Raw genomic sequence first — 5,766 nt, forward strand, 5'->3', positions numbered from 1 at the left:
TTAGGAATCAATTTTAGAACACCTCTTATTTTAACACTGATAACTTTTCTTGGGATGTTCAAGGATCCGTTCGATGAAATTGAAATATCAGTGTTAGAATTTCTTGATATCATAGTAGTCTCTAAAAGTATCGATACTCAAACCTTCTTTCTTGATTTTCTTTCTTTTTCTTTTTGGACGAGACGAGGGATTCTCATTGGTTTCCTTCTACTTTTTATTGAATAGTTAAATTATGATCATCTAATAATTGCACTCTCTTTAATTTTGTATTTTTCTTGAAAATTGATTTATTTTTAATTTTGGTATTAATTAATTAATTTAATGTTATCATTGATGGTCTTCGAATAACTACCATGACGGTAAGAGATTTGTATTGCATTTATCACACATCTTGACGTGAAAGTTGATGGGAACCATAGATGCTTTTCACTCGTATCTTGAAGAAAGTCTTTTTTTTTTAAATCAAATTATTTTTGATTGAAGCCTTACAAACGGAAGATTGAATTGCCAGAATCACGAGTATTATATACTGTGTTACGTCACCTCATATTGATAAAAAGTCTAAAGAACAATTTAAAATGAAAATCAAGAAATAATTTATGGTCATAAAAACAGAAACGCATGAATTGCGGAAGAAGTTTTTTCTGTTAAAACACCGTGTGACTTGGAGGACGTAAGACTTTTTGGTCAAGCCAAAAAGATTGTCGATTGGATACTCCTACCCCACCATGCCTGCCCTGTCTATCATACACTTTCACCTCAGGGTGTGTGATGTGAGGTCCAATCTAGAGGTCACTTCAGCATTATTCTTTTAATAATGCATATACATTTTCTAGTAAAAAAATGATTTAACTTAGAATATGAATTGCATTCTTTGATTGCATATAAAAATGACATTAATTCACACATTAAGAGGTGCACAAAACTATAAATTCTTCTCACTCGTATCTCGATGAAAGCATTTATGACTTCGTACATAATGTGGGCCAGCAATGTATGAATCAATTTCATTTTGAATGTCACTTCAGTATTTTCCTATAAAAAAAGATTAAAAAGAGGGAAATTTGTGAGAGAATAGCATTAGGAGATGAGAAAATCAAAACTTTTTTTTTTTCTAAAAAGGGTTGGGTGAGAGAACATTTTCCAACTAAGACGAAAATTCATTTTTCCAAACAATTCACTTTTCCTAGAAAGTATGCAGCCATATACATATGCAAATCACTTTTTACCCAAAAAGCCATTTTCTCAACAATTTCACCAATTTCATCATTTATTGGTTGATGGATGTGGAAGGATTGTAGATGGATCTGAATAATTAGAGTTGAAATTCATTCTATTCTTATCCAATAAATACATGTCTAGATCAAAGACTTAGGTTCTAATACGTACCTAATCCAATTTAATAACTTATCAAATCAACTATAAATCAATCATCCCCCCGATTCAACGAGGATCCAAAAATGTGTTCGAAATATATTAACAACGTATAACTTTCAATGATGGATCCAACCGGGTTTGGATCTGATCCGAGTCTAATAAATTTCTTAGTTAATTGGTGCCATTTTGTTAACAACATGGTCCCAACCCCTCACATTGACAACCCCAGTGGATCGTAGAAAATCCATAGAGACAACAAGACAAAATGAAGACAACAGGCTGTAAGGGAGTTGGAAGCGGCTTATGTTGGGCCAATGGAATTGGTCTTCCCTGCAAAAACTAAGTCAAGTGTCTCTCTGTTCCACTTGATGGGCACACAATACAATGAGCTTTTAAGTCAGGAAAATGGATTGGTTTGTTGAAGATTTGTTGTTCGATATAGTCATTTTGAGCTGTTTTTCATCTGTTTTTTTGTGTGTTTTTTTTAATGTAATCTTCTAAAACAATAAATTTTTTTATTTTTAACTAATGTGTTTCATCCACCAAAACTGTATGGAACCAACTCGCTGAGTCAAATGTCAACTCGGTCTAATCAACTAAAAAAGTGGATCATGTCCGTGTTGGATTAGAAAATCGGTCGAGTAATAGGGTCATACATAATATCTTTTGTGGAGATAAAAATTTATTTTTAAACATCTATAAAAAATAAGGATCAATGCACTTAACACATCTTCGAAATAATCCTTTTGAAGATACATTAGGTATGAGAGAAAGGAAAATGCTAAAGTGACTACGCAAGACACTGTGTTAGACACTGAGCTGATGTAGAGGTATCCACCGAACCTTATGAGTCAACAATGCCCATGATTCTATTCACACCTCCATGCCAGCCCAGTGTCCTGGCAATCACTCTATTATTGGTAGAAGGGGTTCTAAGGAGCATTAAGCTTTAACCAAGAATCAAACAATGACTACATAGTTGGGATTGGGTCTTTCTTTTGGTCAGGAGAGGGAGGTCTTGTATCACCCTCTATATACGATAACTACAGAGATGAATTTGGTGATTTTTCATTTTCACCATATTTCCCAAAAATCTCTCCTACACTTTCGACAGTGGCAACTAATAACTTCGGTCCATATCAATGTTTTGGGCTTTGACCAGGGCCCAATTCAATATGGATTAGATTTGATAACTTATCGGATTATTTTGAATCAACCATGTCTCAATTCGATAGGGATCCAATCCAATAATGCGTATGAAAAATATATATATATATATATATATATACTTAGATTAATTTAGATTCGATCGGACTTGGAATGACTCATTATATCAGATCGGGTTTGGATCTTAAAATGACAGATGTTATTGAGTTCAAGTTTAATAAATTTCTCATCGGACCATATCAATTTGGTACTAATCTGATCCAAACCCACTCCACTGGTGACTTAAAAAGGTGTTCATTCACTTTTTGCCTATACAACTCTCTTACATCCCCTATTACATAAGAAATTTCTTCTAATAATTGCTTCCACGGTATTTGCATTAAATCTTTATTCTAGATAATCTCTCTTCTCAGTGGATGTTTATGGACTGGGCCAAGCATGGTTTGGCTCAGGCCTCAAACGAACCTTTTTAAACATGGCTAAAAATGGTACCCAATAGAAGCCCACAATTGGAAAACATTGCATTTCCAAACCCATTAATATGGTAGGTTAATGTTTGTCAAGGAGAACAAGAGCGATGAGTTGATGGCCCACGCCAACAGAAGATGAGGTGGTGACTAAGTGCCCAGGTGTTTGGTGGGTCAAACTGTTGTGGTGTGCGGAACTTGATAGTACTGATCAACAAGGATGTATTGTAAATTAAGCCATGCCTTTACGCTGCCCAAGGGTATTTTTGTAATTTTGCTAATACTATGTAAAACCCTAGTTAGGTTTCTTGGGATTTTTATATTTCTCTTTTTTTGTCAAAGGGTGTATTTTGTAATTGTGAATTTTTCTTTGTAGTGAAATTGGTGTGATCCGTGGATGTATCTCAATCTAGAGGAAACCACATAAAATCTGTGTGTGTGTGTGTGTATTTTTTTCGATTTGTTTTCTTGTTTCGATTGCGCCTGCTTTTTCTTACCACAAACCGGGATTTGGTTGTTTCCAAGTCCATAAGTTATGGGCAAGGTTGGACCAAAATAGCCAAACTTTGGTCTAACCGAGACACCCATGCTCTTCTCTTTCAAGTACCAGCATTTATCAAATGTGATCTAAGACTGTCAACAATGGGACTCGAGGTAGTCCCAATAATACTAAGAGGACTTAGAGTTGAATAACCAAGATATCGTGCGATTTGTGTCCCTTTATTCTCTTGATATATAAAAGGCAATAGAAAATAGTTGGCAATTGTAGAGACGATCAAATCTTGATCAGTACCATAAAAATGTGCTTTGCTGCTTTTACGACTCCACTTCAAAGGTTCTGGTCAATTTTTCTTTTTCATGTATCTATCTAGTTTTACTCTCATGCATGGGGCCATATGTACGGCATTTCGGACTATCCAACCACATGTGAGTTATTCTCATCATGATGATCATTGTAAAAGATACGAAAAAGTCCATCTCTAATTTCATCAACTAATACTTCATCATCTGGAAAAAGAAAAAACATACACTAAAGTATATGTTTTTACTCACATGATATGTAGACATATTAAACCGTTGTTCATTCAAAAAATACAAAAACCTTAGGTACAAGCATTATGAAAAGTAAGATCACGAGTGAAAGAAGGATTACATTTCTTTATTCATGATTCATTAGAAACCACAAATTTTTATTTTTAAAACTTTTATTTTATTTTATTTTGGGTTAGACTTTCTAAAAGTGGGCTAATTGCATTTTTGTTGGTCAAATATAACATATGTAAGGCTGCAGCTTGGGTGGGCTGGCCCGGGAGCAACCTACTTGATGGGCGAGCTTAGGCTGAGTTATGTAACATATGAATTGAGTCTGGGTTAGAATTTAACTCGATCTTAATTAGGGCTGAGCTTGGGTTGAGGGTTCGGGCAATCCAACTCAATATGATCCCAATGTTATATTATAATATATAAGTGTTTTACATCAATTACACATTTTTTTTTACTTTTAAAGTTTTTTTTTTCTTGCTAAATATAATTATTGTAAGAATTTTTAGCATTTTTATGAGTCTATTGCCATATAACATTAGGTTTGTTCAGCCAACCTAACGCGTCCAGAAACACCTAACTTGGCTTAATAACCTAAGTTTAGAAGCTGAAGCTTGAGTTGAGCTCAGGCTCGATGCAACTTGACTTGAGCTTGAGCTAAGGTCTTTGTCATTGGAGATGAGCCTAGTGACCTAGCCAACCCGTATAGGTTTCAACCCTAAACATATGGAACCTAGGTTTGTTAGAGAACGAGGCTCAAGGTAGTCTCTAACTTTGCCCACCCCAATACCAAGTCTCCATGGGCATGAATTGACCAAGCCTTATCTTGGTCTAAACATGCCCGACCAAGTTCAACTTGCTACATTTTCTCTCACCTGTGCCATGAATTGGCTAGTGTTGTCAATATTATTGCCCTATCCATCTCACTGCATCTCATTCACTAAGACTAATGACCCAAACACTCTTTATGAATCAAGTTCATTCTAGAACAACATATTCAAGTCCAAATGGTCGAATAGAATCACTAGGTAACATCATGGTTTCAAATCTCGTTTGGGTGACTCACCTTGATATTACTTACGAACGTGACAGATTTTCACAGTGAATCATCTCACACAATGTCTTATTCGACAATCGAGATAGTTCAAATGTTAGTTTTAAAATCTCAACCAAGTCAAATGGGATCTTGAAATTTTTGATTAAAATGATTAAATTTTGTATAATTTTCATATTCATGGTAGAAATCTAATTTTATTGATAATACTTGGATAAACATTACATGAATCATGATAAGATATTTATAAAGATTACATTAATCAAGATAAGAAAATTAACCTAACATAAATATTATAATTTATTAAAATTTTATAATGTAAAATCTTCTAATTGATATTATTATATATATCATTCTCCAACGTTACTATCCTTATGAGATGAGATATAAAAATTATAATTATTTATATAAAAATAAATAATTATAAATGGAGTCAAATGGTTTATCCCGTTTAAGACAATATGACTCATCCGAGACAACTCGATCTCTTGTATAATTAGAGACGCCTAACCGAGACTTTGAAACCATGGGCAGCATCAACATGGCAAACACACCAGCATAAGGATTAGTCAGACTCAGACTCAAGGCGCCCGATTTAACTTGGTAGAGTCAATTAGGTTAGTCGAGTTTCGAAACCGAACAGCTGCGTCAGAGCCATAT

This window comes from Akebia trifoliata, chromosome 8 (genome assembly GCF_017979445.1).
Source record: "Akebia trifoliata isolate Shusen 1 chromosome 8, ASM1797944v1, whole genome shotgun sequence".
In the NCBI taxonomy this organism is placed as follows: Eukaryota; Viridiplantae; Streptophyta; class Magnoliopsida; order Ranunculales; family Lardizabalaceae; genus Akebia; species Akebia trifoliata.